The following is a 19,403-nucleotide window of genomic DNA, read 5'->3' as shown; positions in this document are numbered from 1 at the left end:
CTACAGCTATTGCAGTGCACCATTTTGTCTATCCCTACTTTATAAACCTCAACGTCTCTGTAATTGAAAAGCTACCTGTGCCTTTCTAGAACCTGGCGGCATGCTTTCCCTGCTTTTTTTTTATTACATCAATGCTACAAACGTTTATTGCCTGTCTCGACTACTGGCCAGTTAACGCTCCCATCAGCTTTGAATCTCAGCCCTTCTGGAAGGTAGAAATTTCCTACCAACCTTGCAGAGCGTAGATTTTAGCATTAGATTACTATGTACTGCGTCATCTCCGGATACTTAAAACAGCAGACACATGCCTCACCTGGCTGTAATATTTGCTCCTGCACATTTTAGTATTCATGCAACCAGTTCTGAGTGGAAATGACGAAACACTGCCTTTTGTGGTATTGTGTAAGCGTTCCTAATGAACCGCTGTGCGTCTGAATAAGGTTTTATAACTTAGCACCATTCGTCGACAAAAAAACCTAGATATGTGGCCTGTAGCATGTTTATGATGTCTTGTGAACTTTGCAAGCGGCTATATTTTATTTTGTGAGTTTTTCATTCGAAGTGCGCATTTGTACATTTATTGATGTTGAAAGGCTTGTAGTTAGTGAGAGATTACGTTTTGATGCTTGAGTGCTTATGCAAAAGCTTTCAATAGTTCCTAACATTAGAAGCACAGAACAGCTGATAAAATTATTTATTTTCTAGACCATACATATTCCGATGTCCTGGTTGGGAAGTTCTGCACTAGCCGAGTATTATATTTTGTAGCAGCTCAATATAATGCTCACTGAATGAAAAGAGCGAGTGGACTTTCAGCTATAGCAGTGCTTCCTGGTGCGACGTGAGCTTTCCGTGAATGACGTTAGCTTACCTAAATCATATGTAATCGTGGCACATCATGGTTCGCATAATCCATTCTTCTAGTTTCTCTAAACACGCTGTCACGGATTAGGACGATATACGCTTACGAAACGGGGATATCAGTATTGGCCCACTCCGTTGCGTCCTGCCTGGCGTGCGGTCGACGATAGCGCACAAAATTTCCGCGATGCCTCAATACTTCAGGGATTGCTGCTGGCAAATAAATTTATTGAACCGAGTGACACGGAAAAAAGGGCACGCTAACCTATGGTATAAAGACGTAAAGATTACGTTCCTTTTAATGCGTCAGATCTCTGATAAATGAAACTGTGATTCTACGGTATGCTAGAAACGGTGCACAACGTTCCTCTGCCGCATTTTTCAATACGAACTGAAGAGAAGATGTAGAAAGCTTGCTAACCGACGACGTACTTATATAAAACGTTTCAATTTATAAGTGTGCGCACGCATGCACGCGCTTGCTTGCGACAAACCAGCAAAATACACACAGGCCGTATTATATGTTTCCTGCCCCCATATGAAGTCGCGGGAGAAATTTTCATCAGCGCGAGCACTTCTGAAATAAATACAAATTTCTTCTCGTCTACCGCCATAGCTCCTCCGGTAATCTCCAGGGCTGCTCCGCTGTATTTCTGTCTAATTAGCTTCCTAATTAAGTCGTCTCTCCCTGTAGCTACTGGTAACGCTGTTTTGTTATCGCGGAAGTGCGGGACACTCGACTCCAGTGCCTCATCAGCCGAGCTCTCCTGAGTCGACTGCTTCCGGGCTTCTCAAAAAAGCACACCTGGATAGGTGTGCAGAGACGCGAAAAAGGCCCTCTGTTCCATAATAGATAGAAGCACAAAATAAAATGCCTGAGTGGGTCGCAGTCACGATGAGATCTGCTTTTCTCTTCATGTCCAACACTCCACCGGTAGTCAGTGATAAGGAGACATCTTCACATACCCAACTTCCCTGTTGCATTACAGGAATCTGGAGTTGTAAGTGCCTGGAGGCATAGTGTTTTATGAAAAGCGCGTGCGGAAGTTATACAAGCGCGGTAGTTCAACCCAAGCAAGTTTTCCTGACAAGTATGAAGCAGGGGGGGGAGCGTAGTTGCACGGCCTTCCTAATGAACATTGTTGCCTCGCCGCACAACGGCTTGAGCTCTGGTGAATTTAGGCTGCTGGATCCTCTTGGGACAATTTCGCAGCATACGTCAGCAGGAGAACCAGTGGTGTTTCGGTTCTGTTCGGTTAAGTTGATTCCACGAGGGCTTGCACATAAGTGAGCCGGCTTCCTCGCAGCACGCGGAATCAGCGCACTGAAATAAGATATTTGTAGTTAATGTCAGGGATATGGAGTAGGCTGTAGCTCACTGATAGTTTAGAAACAGATATCGCTGCTGTTAAAAAGTTAGACAACAAATTCAATAATGAATAACAATTTTTCAGACCTCAAACTAATATTCTGTCTGTTTTATTGAATGTATCGCTAGAGGCCAAATACAAGATCCATCTTTAAGGTGGACCGAGATGCGATTCTGTTAAAAAGCTAATTTGTCTCAATGCCAATGCAAGTAAACCGTATCTGCAAATCCCTTTTTGTTATAAAATCAGCAGACTTGTATGTGCCCGTCCATTCTTATGACCAACAATGAATATGTAACACCCTGTGGAACAAGGTTGGTATTCTGTAAACCAGTCCCACACACATACATGAGAGGTAAAACATTCTCAGCTTGGCAATTTATGTACAAATCGCTCATATTTAAGAAAAAATGGTTAGGCTATTTTCCTAACACCTCTTACTCTAGTTGGATTTCGCTCTGAGAAATTATGACCACTCTTGCTACTAGCACCCTGCGCACTCATCAACTTGAAATAAAGGAAAAAAATAATGCGAGAGTGGCCGACTAGTTAGTCCACAGTCACACGCATACTAAAGCTTTCAAAGACGCATCGAGGGAATATATGATTACATATACTCACTCCAAAATGTGTTTATTTCACGTCGCCCTTGAGAGAGCATGTTTCCAGTGATGACAGAGGAAGTATTGCCAGGAAAATATACAGCCGCTGGCTAGAAATGTTCTGGAATGCCGAATTCGAAGTGCATATGTAAATATCCCAAACAGAATGTAAATCAGGACCTTGCACATTTAGTCCTTAATTGTAATACCTTCATGGTCCATTTCCCTTTCCGGTGTTTCCAGGTTTCATGTTCTATTGCGATGTCACCGTCCTGATACAAATGTCATTATTTTTGTTTTGAGTAGCCCCACTGTCCATAAACTAACGCGAAGGTGTGGCGAGAGATAGTGACGCAAGCGCTAGAGGAACGAAGTTTAAAGTCAGATCGCTGCATATCACTCCTTCGGCATTCTTTTGTGGTGGACGTTCTTGCTGTTTTTTTATGTTTTGGGTTTCTTGTTCCGATGTCGTCCTACGTATGGGGGCCACAGATGTGCTGGTAACTCAAACATTCATTGGAAGTGCACTTAGCCACTTATCTATCGGTATGTGACTACACACAGTAAGGGGCACACCAACATTAACGCCCCTACAAGCAAATCTAGTAGGCGAGAAAGAGACGTTGTACACTCTGCTGGGCGAGTTATCACACAACTGCACAAAAAAGAGACATCAGAAAAAAAAAACGTGCACATACGAAAGACCAATGTGTAAAGAGCGCTGTAAAAAATACATATTATTCAAATTCAAGCACAAATCAGGGGTCAGTGCAGTGCGGCCTCATTTCAACTATTAAGCGAACAGAGAATCAAATAAATTATGCTTCGGTCATCAAGTTGCAATAAATAAGCTCAAGTGCGTAGCAAAAAAACTCATTTTTACAAGAACATGCTCTCATTGGCCGTTGTAACGGCAGCCACCGGTAATAATAATGATGAGCTTTATTTCTATAACGACGCCATGAACATGAGAATGACAGATGACCTTGCGTAATGACAGTTTTGAGAATGAGAGTGCGAATACTTCGCAGAACGAAATCATGTTATATTTTGTAGTAAATATGCGTGTGTACAATCCATGGCGGACTAAATACGACGATATTGATTTTCGTTTGAACAGACAATTAGAATATTGCGGGAGGGATTTGATTTATAAATGACTTTCTCATCAATATCACATCTTAGCGAACAATATAAATACTTACAAGGGTCGTAATTACACATTTATTACACGTACAATTGTAAACAGCGTTAAGAACACGGGAATATGAGGAACAACTCACACACAAATGCAACGTGCACACAGTGCATTATTTTATGATCCTTTGTTCTTGCGCCATCGAAATGTATATGCATTAAAACCAACTTGACTGCATGATTGTCTCTGTTGTCACGGTCTCCTACGACTACAAGCGAATACGACACTTAGAAGACGAAGATAAAAATTGGGCTTCGGTCATGCATGTCATATTGTAGCCACTTTAGGCCGACGCAGGTTTATAAAGATAAATCATTTATTAAGGGCGAACTTGTGCCTAGAGCTAAAGAAGATCATTATGTCGCCTGCGCAGCGAAGGTACTCAAAAAGCTCAGTGCCCTTCTACTCTGTGAAGAAAGATCACCAGCAAAGCTTTGTATGCGGGCCCCTTAGTGGCGAACTACAACTCAGCCGTGGGTCGGCCTGGCATGGCACTATCTTCGGTATCGGCGCACGCACGGGGAGTAGTTAATGCCTGCCTCACCTCCTCCGCGGGTCGGCCCGGTATTGCACGATCTTAGGGATCGGCCCACGTTATAACGTTTTATTCTGGTAGGGCCGTAGCAATCACGGCGTGTACTCGTCGACACGAACGTAGGCGGCGTCTGACGCGGACGCCGGAGGAGAAGGCTACAGCTTTGTGTCGACATGCGGACACAATCATGCGGGAACTATCCCTTAGCAGGTTCGCTGCAAAGCGCGCTCTGCGGCGTTTCGCCATCCTCGAACGGCGCTTGCGACCTCCCTTGATGAAACCACGCGCGCGTTTCTCATTGGTGAGGCAGCTCCGCGGCAGGAGCTCGTGAGCACGCATGCGCGCAAGCACGCACGCATGCAGGCAGCCAGGCGCACTCTGCGCGTTGTGATGGAGGCTGGTGGTGTTCCTCCATGTTTCAACGCTTGCGGTGTCGAAATCAATCTTTTTGCCACTTGACTGCAGGCTAAGGGGCAATATGTGCTACCGCTAGTCTTCCCAGAAACGAGCTAACCATTACTAAGGTTCACAAGATGACGGTCATTTCATAGCTGAAACAATATCCAACTGCAGTACTCGACATACATATGGCTTAAGTTCTTTCACTTTCGTCTGCGTCTTATTGTGTATCATATTCGCCGGTAGACTTAACTCTAATGTTCGAGCACTGCACATATTCATGGAGGAGGCAAAGGAGAGGAAAGACAGGGAGGTTAGCCAGTGTAAGTACCGGCTGGCTACACTGTGCTGGGGGTAAAGGGAATAAAAGGAGAAAGAAGAAGAAGAAGAATTCACACAGTAACGCGAAACTACGCTCTACAACGTTCAAAGGCGGTCGCACAATTCACAAGTCCTTAAAAACTTCAACAAAGCCCTTAAGGCCTTGAATGCCAACTTTATATTTTGCTCTTAGTGTATGAAGGTGGATTTATAGGACCTTCAAACATATCCGAAAACATTGTGCGCCCACACTATTTGCCCTCTAGGTTTTAGTACATAGTTCTGTGGCATTGATTCTCTATAGTTACGCTGGAAGTCGACATTTTCTTAATAAAATGAACGTCCGTCGTATTAGCTTAAAGGCGGTACTCGGCACTCAACCAACTTGTTGTATAGCAGTGCTAGTCATGGGTCAGTCTGGAACAACCATCAATCCCCATGCGAGCAGCAATTTCATTTTCCTCATGCTTCTATTAGAATTGCCCGCACTTTCAGCACTGATATGAGCTTTGTGCCGAGAGAGAGAGAGAGAGCCAAAAGGGCATGAAAGACAAGGAGGTTAGGTAGCGTAAGTACCAGCTGGCTACCTTGTGCTAGGAAAAGTACTAAAGGGAATAATAGGTGAAACAAGGAACAAAATATATAGCAAAAATATTCACACAATAACGCGATGCTATAAGCCCCAGAACTTATACGAACGTGGGTGAGATATCCCATGGAGGTTTCTCGGAGAAAACTGCGCGTCGTCCAATTCACATTGCTGTTGTAAGCAGGTCCCGGAGAATGCATCTTTCTTGCCTTCTGTCTATGTTCTGCATAGTAAAACTTCAGCCACCACGAGAATAGGAAACAGACAACGACAAGCAACGCCACTTCTGCTGTGTGTTAAAAAGATGGAATGGTAAATTGCTGTGCTAGCGACGAGTTTTGTTTTTAAGCCCTAACTTTGCAAAGTCGTTTCCCAAGGCTGTTTCTTTTTTTTTTTCAGCACCCAGTTTTTGGAGATTTGATAGCAGAAGAATGTGTATCCACTACTCGAAAGCCCCCGGCCCATTTTGGTGTCGGTACGTATTGCACAAACGACTTATAACTCCAGAAGAACTTCAGTTTGGCCTAGTTGGTATTTACTGCAAATCATATTGACCGCAAAAAAGACGGGGACATAGGAAGAAAACACATAAACAGCACAGGCGGTTTATGATTCTCTATAGTTACGCTGGAAGTCGACATTTTCTTAATAAAATGAACGGGGACTTATAACTCGCCAGCCGTCGTGGCATAACGCATTTCCGTGATTACCCTGAAGTTCCTCCCGAGATTCGTGATTCCAAGAAATGAGGCTCAAGGAACCGAACTGCACTTTAAAACAATCTGTCCGTTTTCCGAAGAATCTGCGGGGATCCATAGAATCGTATCAGAATTACAATTCGAATATCGGTGTTTATATTCTTCTGTCGAATGTAATTCACCTTGGTTATTTGGAAAACTTGAAACCGTCAAATTTACTGCATATGGTACACGTGAAATTGGGTTTAGATATTACGCGCATGAGCAGAACGAAGACTTCGTTTTTATTTCGAGTTAAAAGTCAGTTGTATTTGTTGCGATGTATCCAGAATTCCATATTACTCCCCACTTTCCATTTAAATTCCATTTAAGTTTCGTTACTGTGCTGTGAGCGGTCGTGCCGGAGATAATGTATTCATTACCTTTTTCTAGTTTACATGAAATATTAGGTGACTTTCCTGATATTGGTCGGTAAGTAGATACGCGAGTTGCTTCGTTTACCTGTTTTGGCGTAAATGTAAGGGCACTAAAACGAAGAGACCTTCGGCAAATAACAGAGCGACGTCAACCTTATATTTATAAATCAGCATCCGTTTATGAGGAACTTAAAGTATACACCTAATGCTATGTTTAAGTAACCAGTCTAGTGGAAAATAAACGCAGCGCATTTGTTTTCTTCTACGTATAACCGCGTTAGAAGTGGCGACTTACAAATGACGTTTCGTGGGATGAGCTTAAAAGGGGAATGAACTGCCTTCGGTGCAGAACTTTGGGTATGTCTCGACCTTTATTTTATCAGTTCAAGTAAACTGGTGACCGACATTCGAATGAAAAAAAAAGAAGAATGAAACCTAATTGTTTGCAAGCGTTAACAATTTTCTGCTTAGTATCACTTGAAAGCAGGTGTCTATACATTACGTCTCGCACCTTTGCATTTTGGCACGTTTCGCGTCATCATAGCGTCCGGAAATGGAAGTAATCAATAATCACTTCTATCAACAATGATGATTATAATAATTAGAGGCAACAATTCCTGTATTCGCCTTTTGTGCGTTCTTGTTGCCATGTGAAAAACGAAAAGAACAGGAGCGCAGACGCTACTGCAGGTGGTCGAATATCAAGTTTTTTGTGCGTGAATTCAATACAAATAGTAAGGATCAAATATCTAATCGAATATCAAAAAGTTAAATGCAGCCGCGTACATTTACAGCAGGAATATTCCTTCCGGTATACTTAGCTAACACGCCTCTACTGACTAGTGCAAATACGGTTAGATATTAGGGGCAAATGATCAGATTTATATACAATATCACCAATTATCAAATAAACTGCACGCGTAGCCTCTCAACATAACGATAACATGGTTATAAACTAGCTTCCCAAGCTATTGTATGACCAGCTTTCCGATAACTATAAATATGTCGTTGCCAAAAAAAAAAGCGAAACGCCCGAAGTTTACAACAAGAAAAAAACAGAAGCTGCTGATGGACATGTGTACTGTAAACGCATGTAAACAAGTACTGTTTCCAGGAAAACTCTAACCGTAGCGTAAACTACAGCACTCCTACTTGACCAGACTTTCAACTAATCCGAATACTAAACGTTTGTGATCAATTTGTATTCGATTGATATTCGATTGGTGTTTGAAACATCGAATTGTCACCCAACTTGAACAATTATATTTAGGCAGCTTTGTGAGCCATGTAAATGGTTTTTGTTTTGAGAGGCACCTCGCGAGCAGGAAGTACTTCTAAGCGTGCGCATGCAACTAAAATCATTATTACTTCTATAATTTCGGCATTTGCTGCGTACGTTTATGTGAGAGATCTGAAGAGTCGTATCGTTGGGATAGTTACTTTTGTTTTTGGAACGCAGGTCTTAGGCGCCCATTCCTGCGGCGAGCGTCAGCATCGGCTAAGACGGGCTTTGCCGCGACGATGACTACGAGAGGTTGGCAGGGTAGCTCGCGCCCTCTGTGAGGTAACAAAGCACTGCATGAGCCGAGGTCTGTCTGCTACGGCCGCTGTATTTCGCGCCCACTTGTCACGACGCGCGCACTCTCGCGATTTGCAAGACAGTCACACCACATTTCGTTCCGTTTACAACCTGCCGCACGGGAGAAATTGTTCACGCCAGCCTGTATATTGCGAAATCAAAGCACGCATACAGCTGCGCTCAAATTTCGTATTAGAGAGTATCGTAATCGCCGGAGAATTTTTTTTTTACGTATCGTCCTCTAACACATTCTTCCGCAATTTCGCAACACATTGCTTGGTATTTCGCGACATTGGGTAGGAATGTCGTCGCAAAGGCCCACCTGCATGCAGCAACATGTGTAAATGACGCACCACTCTGATCGCAGGGCTTATAATTGTTCTTGTCATTCCCTCTTCATAAAAATAATGAACTAATGCGCTACAAACTGTGTGTAGATGAGCTCTATAGAAAGAACGAATTCTATTATCATGAAGATGTTTGTTTCATTCTTACCTTACCCAATTTATGCGCATACATACAAATTTAAGCTTTCTGTTAAAACTATTCAGGTAATATTGAAAAAGCCGCCGTTTCACCAGAAATGCGAACTATACATTGCGGTAGCGAACTATTGGTAAACTACACGATGTTCGTAGATTTATCGGCCCTATAATTAACAAACATGGTGTCGCGCGCGTACTGCCAAACGTAGATCTCAATCGATATTTGTGAACACTTACTCTCGCAGCGCTGGCATGATGACGAGTGCAGACCAAGGATAGCGAACGCTTGGATATGTGTCTTGCTTCAACGCGTCTCAGAAACTTGAGATTACTGAACCTCCAACAGTAAGCACACCGAAAGACAGCAATCATGAAGCCGCCAGTCGTCTCGGCTCGCCAAATCTTTGCACCCACCACAGATTATCTTGACGATTGGGCGCACGGGGTATGGGTGCGCTCAGCCGCGCACACAGCCATACGCAGCCACGACCGGGCCACAGGAGGAGACACGCGCTTATCGTTCCCTCAGAGCGTGTGTCCAATTACGTTCTCGATCAGGCGCCTAATCACGTGGCGCCTGATTACATTGGTCTCACGGAAGACGGCGCCGCATCAAGCCTTCCTAATTATCGACTGAACCTCGCATACTTTCCCTCGCGCACCTAAAGCATACGACGCGCAGGGTGCGATATAATCTTATTATACTTGGGTTTTATACGGAGCATCATGGCAACGCTGACGGTGGCAGTGACAATGGAAATTCGGCAGGAGAGCCGCGAAAGTTGCGACTTTTATGCGAAGCATATTACGAGGGCTCAACCCAGCTCCTCAGGCGCGGCGGTGACCATGAAATCACGTGACACCGTGACGTCACGACAGAGGAGAAGTGGCTTTGGCTCAACTCTTGCAAGACGGGCTGGGTGGGAATCGAACCAGGGTCTCCGGAGTGTGGGACGGAGACGCTACCACTGAGCCACGAGTACAACGCTTCAAAGCGGTACAAAAGCGCCTCTAGTGAATGCGGTGTTGCCTTAGAAACGCGCTGTTTCTAAGGCGTGCGTCTCTTGCTCAGGCGCACATTTCGTTGCCGCGCCGAACGCTGCTTTGCTCGACGCTCACCGCGTCCAATGCGGGGCGCGTAGTCGCTGCCCTGTAGCCCATTGTCTTACACCCCTTGGCGGGTCGACGGGAACGCTGTCGCGTTCCACTCTTGAAGGCGAAGAAGTAATGCATGAGTTGTTTCTTCGTCTAGCCGAACCAAATATAGCCAAGCAACAGCTTCACTGGCTAAACAACTTCAACAGTTCACCAGGCTAAACAGTGGTTCAACAACTAAAATAAAGGCTAGTATGCTTCGCATCCTGGGCTTAACCTTACCTAAGCCACAGCCATTTTTTTTTTAATGTTGCAGCCAAGATAAAGTCAACAGACAACAAACAGAGGAACGCATTCAGGAAATGGAACTGTGTTTTACCTAAAATGCATAAATGATAAGACAAAAAGAATGGAAGCCAACGAAAAAATAACTTATTGGAGGTGAGCGCTGATTACAAACCTTCTGCGTTATATGTGCGATGCTCTATCAGTGATATATAGGGGTGGTTGTCTTCCCGTAGACTTCGCTGGGTATTCGTTTATGTGTACTAGATCTAGTACACATAGCCAGTGCCACTGATGGCCAGGGTGGTGGATGTGGGAAATCCATTCAACCGCAGACATCATGCAGTGCGTAATTAGGAGCAGGCAACTTCCCAATAAAATATCGTATGTGGCCACAGGGAATTGATGCTTGCAAACTTGGGGCACTTTCTTTCTACGAGCGAGAAAAAAATGAGGCAATAGAGGGCTTCAACTTGCTAGTTAGGATCTCATTAATTCAAATGACGATTAAGCCCATGCAACACAGTGAGTAAAACGCGTTTCCCTGCTTCAGGGTAACTTCTCCTTTTAGCACCATTCCATTACAAATAACTTACTACAGATTTAGAGAAGCGCAGCATAAGCCAGCTAAAACCACTTAGTGCACATAAGAGCCTATCAGTGCTTGTCTGATGAAAGCGGATCTCATATGGCAAGAAATTTGTGCAGCATGACAAAAGGAAATGTAACGAAAATAGCCAGTGACCTTAGCTAGCTGGAGAGAGGCACTTGTGTATCATCTAAGCTCCTTTTTATTAAAGCAAGACGAGAAATATGAAAGAATGGAACCCAGAGACAAATCCTTTATTAATCAAAACACAACAGAAAACTGCAGTACACTCTAAAAATTTTACAGCTCTTGCGGCGTATCTTGGTTTCAAACATTAATCATCAGTCTCGCTTGAATTTTCTTTCCTGAAAACATTGCGCATGTGTTTTTATGTGAATAATGCTATTTCATGTTGGTAACGCGCATACCGTTCCTGACATGGAAGTGGCTTTCACGTTGAGTTAAAAAAAGAAGGAAAGGCACAAAAAAGAGAATAATATTGTTGCATAAGGACAAGATAAGCTCCGGTAGGCTCAAATCGTTTGCTAGAGTGCAGTAAGTAATATCGAAAGCGCTCTACATAATGCAGACGCTCACTTTTTTCTAAATAGTTTATTTTTAGGCTCCTTGTTTAGACGCAATATACACGGGGCGATACGCTGCCACATCAATAAACTCGACAATTTCCCGTCTTTTCGTGTTCCTAGTTGGACCGAATGTGCGAGCAGGAGATTTTTCCGCCCACGTCCTTTATGAATCCGCTCCTGCTCGGTTCGTTCACGGCAGCAATGCCCGTTCCTTATGAGAAAAGCCAGCCAATATATGTTGACACCAACTACAAGCACCCAATGCGCCGAGCCAATGCGACGTGCATGGTTGCCATCGTGCCCTTCCTTCGGTACCGTGCAATAATCTGATCTCGTCTTTTTCTATTTGCTCGGCAAATGTGGCTCCATTGATAAGAGAAATTGATAACGGCATTTCGCTCCCGCCCCCTCCGCCCCCCCCCCCTTTGTTTCATCTTACCCTGCCGATTGCTGATACGCGAATTCAAGGATGTCTACAGATCGAGCACTTTCATTGCTTCCAAAAGAGGTAATAAAAAGGCGACGGGAGAGAGCGCCCAATATATACCGAGCAAAAATCTAACTTTATAAAAGTAGGGCTAGCGTAAATTTCCTACAAGTGCATTCCTAGCTATCATTGCACCTTGATCTGCCACATTCCATGCTTGCCCTGAATAGCGAAGGGCGAAGTGGCAGCGATTGCGAAAGACCAATTTGTTCATATACCTTCGAATGTCGGTGTGCTGCATTTTTTTTTGTTTGATTTCTCAACCGAGAGTAACATTGCGATATACCCTTTTTTTCTGCAACTACGATACCCAGCGCGGTATTCTCTTCGAAAGAAAAGCCTCGCATTTGAAGAAAAATTCGTCCTGGTCCGCGACTCAAATGTGGGACCACCGCCTTTCCCGGGCAGCCGCTCTACCACCTGAGTTAACCAGGCGGCTAGCAGATGGCAGGGCGAAGTCGAATTTGTCGACAACACGAAGCATAAGCAAGAGTTTCACGTAATAGTTCTGCGGAAACCCGCAAAGTGGAGAGATTTTCTCCACCGCAAGGTGGAGGAGATTTTCCCTTTGTTACTTCTCTCCAGCTTGAAGGTTTCCGAAGAACTATTACGTCAAAATCTTGCCTTTGCTTCGAGTTGTTGACAAATTCCACTTCGCCCTACCATCTGCTAGCGGCCTGGTTAGCTCAGATGGTAGAGCGGCTGCCCTAGAAAGGCGGTGGTCCCGGGCTCGAGACCCGGACCAGGACGAATTTTTCTTCAGCTGCGAGGCTTTTCTTTCGAGGAACCCGTATGGGTTTCCTTTGTAGCAATTGCTACGAACGGGTGGATGTCTGATTTTCCCTTTATTAACAAAAAATTGCACAACAAAGGCAAATTGTCATCTTTCGAAGAAACATTTCGACGCACTGCCCATGCTCCTTGTCCACTACAGTATTGGCCATTCTGGCCTCCAAAACACATGCACAGGTGCCACTGCTCTGAGTCTCTGCGTGGAGTTGAAAGCCCTGCACTAATAGACCAGCACGTTGTTGCGTGTTATAGCTCAGCGCTTAGCGCACTGAACTGTCAACTACATACGTTGAACGACTGCAGTAATACGACTTCAAATCCCAGTGGTGGTTCATGTGGTTCGTTTCCTTCATCCTGTAGAAATTGCAAAGCTGGGAATGACGAGGTAGCCTAATGACAACATAAAACGTCGTTTTTTTTTAAATTTTTTTTTTGTCGTCGATGACGGTAACCGTGATCTTCAGCATTAATAGAATCAACGAACAGACAGACGTGACAAATCGCCGGGGCGGCCAGACAATGCAAAACCAATTTTTAACGCTTAACTACTGTCGCCATAAAACGGGCACTTTCGCCTGAATGCCGAAGAAATCACATCCATAGCAAGCTTTAGCGCTATTTTGAAGCCCCTACAAACACTGTAAGCATCTCGCAAGAATATATAAAACAAGGAGTAAAGGCCGTCAACCGCGGTATGTGCTTCCCCATTCGTGCAAATGCGTTGCGCGATTTCGAATGCCTGCGATCGTGGCCTATTGATTTTGCCCACCAATGTCGATCAGAATTCCGCATTTGACACCGTTCTTGTACGAGGAAGTAGAGATACGCAAACGTACAAATTTTCGCATATGAATCAGGTATGAATAGTAAGTTTCGAACGTGGAACAGTGAAACAGAGCCGCATATACGTATTTTACGCAAGCGGGGATATTTACGTGTGCATACTTAGGTACCATGCCTCTAACAAAAAGTTCAAAAAGGACAGCTGACTATCGGTAAGAAAGAGTAAGTTAATAACAGAACGTCACTAATTCTTATTAAAATTCTCGCGTATAGCTTTTCAACGTCTTTAGAAACTGTTTGGAAACAAGCTTTCCAGGAATGAATGGCTCTTGTGGGGAAAGGAGCTTTATAAGAAAGGCTAAATAGATGGATGCTGAAATAACGATCAGAAGTTGTGAAAAAAAAAAGAAAGGTGCTGAAAGAATTGCGCGTTGCACGAACGTGTGATAGGGCCTATTGCGCGGCAGACATCAGTGATAGCAGCATGAAATACCAAAGTGCTACTTGATTAAATTTCCAGAAATACTGAATGAGAGGTTACAATCAAGACTCATGCGTTGCATTAACAAACTTTGCAGTATACATTTTTATCTGCATCCTTGCCTCCATTACTCTTTTTTTTCCCTTCTGGCAATTGGGGATACCTTGTTTAGTAGATTCTCAACAAGAATAATACTTTAACGTTCGGTTGTCGGTGAATATTTGAATAATTTCAAATAGTCGAAAATTCCGAATGGTTCCTTTTCGTAGAGGAATGTCAATGGTTAGCCTGTAATATTTGATTCGCGTTCAAAATATCAAATGTCACCCTGCCCCTGTGCAAAAAGAAACAAAATGTTCTGTCTCACTCTGAAGTAAAAGAAAGCAAAGAGGATTCTTTGGCACGGGGGTCTCGTCAGGCGATGAGACCCATGGAGAGGAAAAATACGTCTTTATTGCCTACTGTATTATTACGCATTTATTACCAAGCTGTTTAGAGAAGCGTTCTGTAGAGGTGCTGCCTACCACGGTGTGCAATGAACCCTCATACGTTTACAGAACTGTTAGTGACGTTGCCCTATTGGCAGGGGCATTCTGTTTGTGTTTCTCCACGAAGCGCCCCCATTACCGGAGCCATTGACGCTCGTTTTATTGGCCTAGAGGATTACGATCACGAAGCTTCTAACTGCATTCGTTGCTGCTGCTGATTTTTACCATTTTACACTGATGCTTTACGACCACGTTCTCTGCGACAACAACGTCAAAATAAGCGCACAAGTACAAGGGCTATTGCTACGTCACAGCGAGCCAAGGCGATCTCGAAATTTCAGTTGTGTCGCATATCCCCCGTTATTACGTTAACGTGTTAATTTAAATGCTCGACACTTAAACCTGTTATCCCAATTAAATAGGAGGGGCGATTACCTCAGGAACTACCAATGCTCTGCATGTACGATTATCTAAATTTCTTGTAGCTATATAATGTTTAAGGTACCATCAAAGAAGGTCGACCCTTTCTTCAGTGTGATACAATGAGTTGAAAAAGATGCTTTCTAATGAAATACTCGATTACTACTCTCAGCTATATACTCTGGCGTGTAGCTAGAGCATCAAATCTTCTTGCTCGGTATTATTATAAAAAAGAAAACGCAATAACCGCAAACTTCTCGGCCCTTTCCTTTCCTTTGCTCATTTTTATGCCTTTATATTTATTTCAATTGTGCCTATTCGACGCCGAAATAGGTTTTACGGACAGTTTGTCATCGTTAAGCGTTGCGTTACTCCTTCGTTTCCGCTACGTTTCAATGCCACTCTCGATCATTGCCGTTTAAACTTCAATTTATACATCTGAATAATATTTGAGTAATGATTGCTGCTACTACATATTTTGGTAAACAGCAACAAAATGTAAGCCAAGACATGTCACTCTTAACGCGGTAGCATTAACGGCCCCATGTAGCAGAAAAACCGGTGCCGACGTCGGCGTGGAGTTCTCGGCGAGCGAAAATTGCCTAATATATGTAGGTATACGTATACAGCACGCCTCCTTATAGGACAAATGGTGTATGCGGGTTATATTGCCACACCATCCTATATCGGTAAAGTTGCTCATCCCTTGTCTTACATTCTTGCCAAAGTTGTTCCGCGGAATTTTGAGAAGGACATCCCACAAACAAATGCCATGAAACTAACCGCACCCCCAACCTCGCATACCTTTTCTGTTAAATGTTCTCTCACCCAAATAATAAAAGCGGGAAACAATAACAAAAACCTGAAAATGATGTCTGTTTTTTTGCCAGAAACGTTTACCAGAAAGCTTGCCTATGTGTATAGCGTACGCCGCCAGTGTTTCCTGGAGAACCTTACGCTTACATAAGCTGCGATTGCCATGGAGCATGAGAAGCAGTCAGGGATATTCGAATGCTTTCACGCTCGACTTTTTGAGGCGGAGCTTAAGTATCCTTTAGGTTTTTATGGCACTTAAAGTAACAAAACTATTCCATCATTATGAACAGGAAAAAAAAGAAAAATAACCATATAGCTTTGGGCTCACAGCAGACTGATCTTTAATAAGGATATCAATCTGCATTATTGTCAATCACCATAAGTGCTCATTTCTTTTATTGCCTGCGCTCTTATGTTGCCACTATGCGCAGCAGACACATAAAAAAGCTCGTTATTTTTGGTCTGTTCCATGGCATTATTGCCCTTGTCTTCTTTCTTTTTCAATTTCTGCTTCCGCATTTTTAAGCCACTATAGCAAATGCCGGCAATGGGCACAGATAAAATAATATAATATATGAGCTCGCGTAATATACAGCCGCTTTGTGCGTTTTTCCACTCTCGTTATCTCGCTAGATGTGTACGACCTATTCGATTCCTTCGAAACAATGCGCACATTTACGCTATGTGCGATATAAGGGCGTTTCAAATGAACATAAATATAGTTTCTAAACTGCTCCTCACTGGTATTTTTTTAAAGCGAATGTAAAAGTATAGCCATTGAGTCTCGTATAAACGCCTGATGAAAGTTTGCGCATTTTATTTCTCGAAACGCGATATTCGCAGAACAGCTATACGTTTTAGGACCGTTTATATTACGCGCTTCTTGTTTTTCAGCAACTGAGTTTTATTAGATTTCCATGCTGTATGCATATGTGAGATGTGGAAACGCAAGCCAATTGCTGTAGCATTGTCAAACCTACAATAGCGTAATACATAGGACAGAGACTGAAACGAAACAACTCGAGCGAACGCAATCGATTGTGTGATGGAGAATTCAGGAACGGAAAGCTTTGCTGATTTCACTCATTTAATGTTTGCTTGATAATATTAATGATTTGAATTAAATTATTTTAATTTTAATGATATGGCTCCACAGCCACCGTAGTCCTCCATAAAGAAAGCAACTAAATCCCAATAAAGAAGGGCGTCAGGCGGGGAGATACGATCTCTCCAATGCTATTCACAGCGTGTTTACAGAAGGTATTCAGAGAACTGGATTAGGAAGAATTGGGGATAAGAGTTAGTGGAGAATACCTTAGTAACTTGCGATTGGCTGAAGATATTGCCTTGCTTAGTAACTCAGGGGACCAATTTCAATGCATGCTCACTGACCGGGAGAGGCAAAGCAGAAGTGTGGGTGTAAAAATTAATATGCAGAAAACTAAAGTAATGTTTAACAGTATAGGAAGGGAACAGCGCAGTTTACGATAGATAGCAAGGCACTGGAAGTGGTAAGAGGATACATCTACTTAGGGCAGGTAGTGACCGCGGATCCGGATTATGAGACTGAAATAATCAGAAGAATAAAAGTGGACTGGGGTGCGTTTGGCAGACATTCTCAGATCATAAACAGCAGGTTGCCATTATCCCTCAAGAGAAAATGTATAATAGCTGTGTCTTACCAGTATTCACCAATGGGGCAGAAACCTGGAGCCTTGCGAAAAGGGTTCCACTTAAATTGAGGACGACGCAACGAGCTATGGAAAGAAGAATGATAGGTGTAACGTTAAGGTTTAAGAAAAGAGCAGATTGGGTGAGGGAACAAACGCGACTTAATGACATCTTATTGGAAATCTAGAAAAACAAATAGGTATGAGCAGGACATGTAATGAGGAGGGAAGATAACCGATGGCCATTAATGGTTACGGACTGGATTCCAAGAGAAGGGAAGCGTAGTAGGGGGCGGCAGAAAGTTAGGTGGGTGGATGAGATTAAGAAGTTTGCAGGGACAACATGACCACAATTAGTACATGAACGGGGTAGTTGGAGAAGTATAGGAGAAGCCTTTGCCCTGCAGTGGGCGTAGCCAGGCTGATGATGATGATGATGATAATTTTTTGTACCATTAGGATGAAAGCCTTTCTTAATTTCTTACATTTTTGTGCGTTGTGGTAAAGAGTAGTTAGATGTGATCAGTACACATTCAGAAATACTTGCGAGCCTAGAAACCAAGAAAGCATGAAATGGGCTAAGAAACTTCGTAGCGATTGATGCTGAACAATACATCATGTAGAATTGCTTGATGCAGAAATACTGCAGCAACTCTGTTTTGTCTAGTCACATTGTTGGCGTATATTTATGACGTTAGCAATGTACCTTCTATATTCACTTGATATTAACCAGTGTGGTGTCAAATCACAAAAGTTCAGTAAGACAGAGACTTCAAGACCAAAAGTGTTTAAAACTTAAAATTAGGAGCAGCAATGGCTGGCAAGTATTTGGAACGCTCGAGACTTCTGTGGCTGTAAATGGGCCACGCAAACAAACTCAGACTAGCTTACAAGATAAATTCTTTGCTTCGCGCTTAGTCGGACTCAAACTTACCAAAATTATACTCAGGCCGGGGCTCAATCAGACTCATACTCACAGGTTTTTCTCAGTTGGTCGGCTTATAAGCTGTTCCGGCGACATGTACGCCTTTAGCAATGTATATGCTCCTCCGTTTTATGGCCTACAATGACTCCACGTGATATACAGCTTCGTATACCCTGTAAGAAAGTACGTCACGTCGCCTTCAAGACTTGGGAACTCTTCTCCGTTCATTTTTTAGGTTGTATTGAGCGATAAACACAACAAAGGAAATAACGCAAAACCAATACACTTGGAAGCACCGCGTATACTTGTCGACCTTTGTCCATATTATACAAGCTTCCCGTGATGTTTGGACAGGTCATCACATTAGTGTGCACTTTATATTACGGTGTGATCAGTGAGTGCGAGAGGAATGGTGCCAGTTGTAGTGGCAATGCCCTGAGAACTGGTACTCGAACTTATGTAGTTTCAAAAATTTATGCGGAAATACACTGACCTTCTGCAAACTTTCTGATGACGCAAAGTGCACAGAGTGAACAAGAAAGACCGGATGATCTAACACCCTTTGTTGTCTTCAGGACATTTATTCCATTGAAGCTTTGCTCTGGGCGTCACAGTTTGAATGCCTAGGGCACACACAGGAAACCTAACGCATAAATCAGACTTAGTTCAGCAGCTGCACGTTACTGTACTATCACACTCAGTATAAACTACTGCATGAAAGCTCGCGGCAAGGTGGTCGGACGTTGTAGTTCGTACTGGGCTCGATAATATACAGTCGCTACAGTATACAGTATCTATTTTTTATTTTTTATTTTACAAATACTGCTATCTCATTTTAGAGACATAGCAGAGGTGGGTTACATAACTTATGAACATAACATGTCAACCAGCGTGGTTAGGCAGTTCTTTCTGAAATTGATTAGTCGGCAATG

At 43.2% G+C, this 19,403-nt stretch overlaps 1 long non-coding RNA gene across 1 annotated transcript; it reads right to left on the bottom strand.

Annotated features, from left to right (window-relative positions):
* Positions 1–2,072: 2,072 nt before the first annotated feature.
* On the bottom strand, positions 2,073–18,601 carry LOC135903597 (uncharacterized). The gene is made up of 3 exons (XR_010564861.1): positions 18,524–18,601; positions 2,853–2,954; positions 2,073–2,185 (listed from the first exon to the last, which is right to left on the bottom strand). It is a non-coding gene; the product is annotated as an uncharacterized lncRNA (long non-coding RNA).
* Positions 18,602–19,403: the final 802 nt, after the last annotated feature.

This window comes from Dermacentor albipictus, chromosome 1, assembly GCF_038994185.2.
Source record: "Dermacentor albipictus isolate Rhodes 1998 colony chromosome 1, USDA_Dalb.pri_finalv2, whole genome shotgun sequence".
Taxonomy (NCBI): Eukaryota; Metazoa; Arthropoda; class Arachnida; order Ixodida; family Ixodidae; genus Dermacentor; species Dermacentor albipictus.
This window is presented reverse-complemented; position numbering and strand designations above follow the sequence as displayed.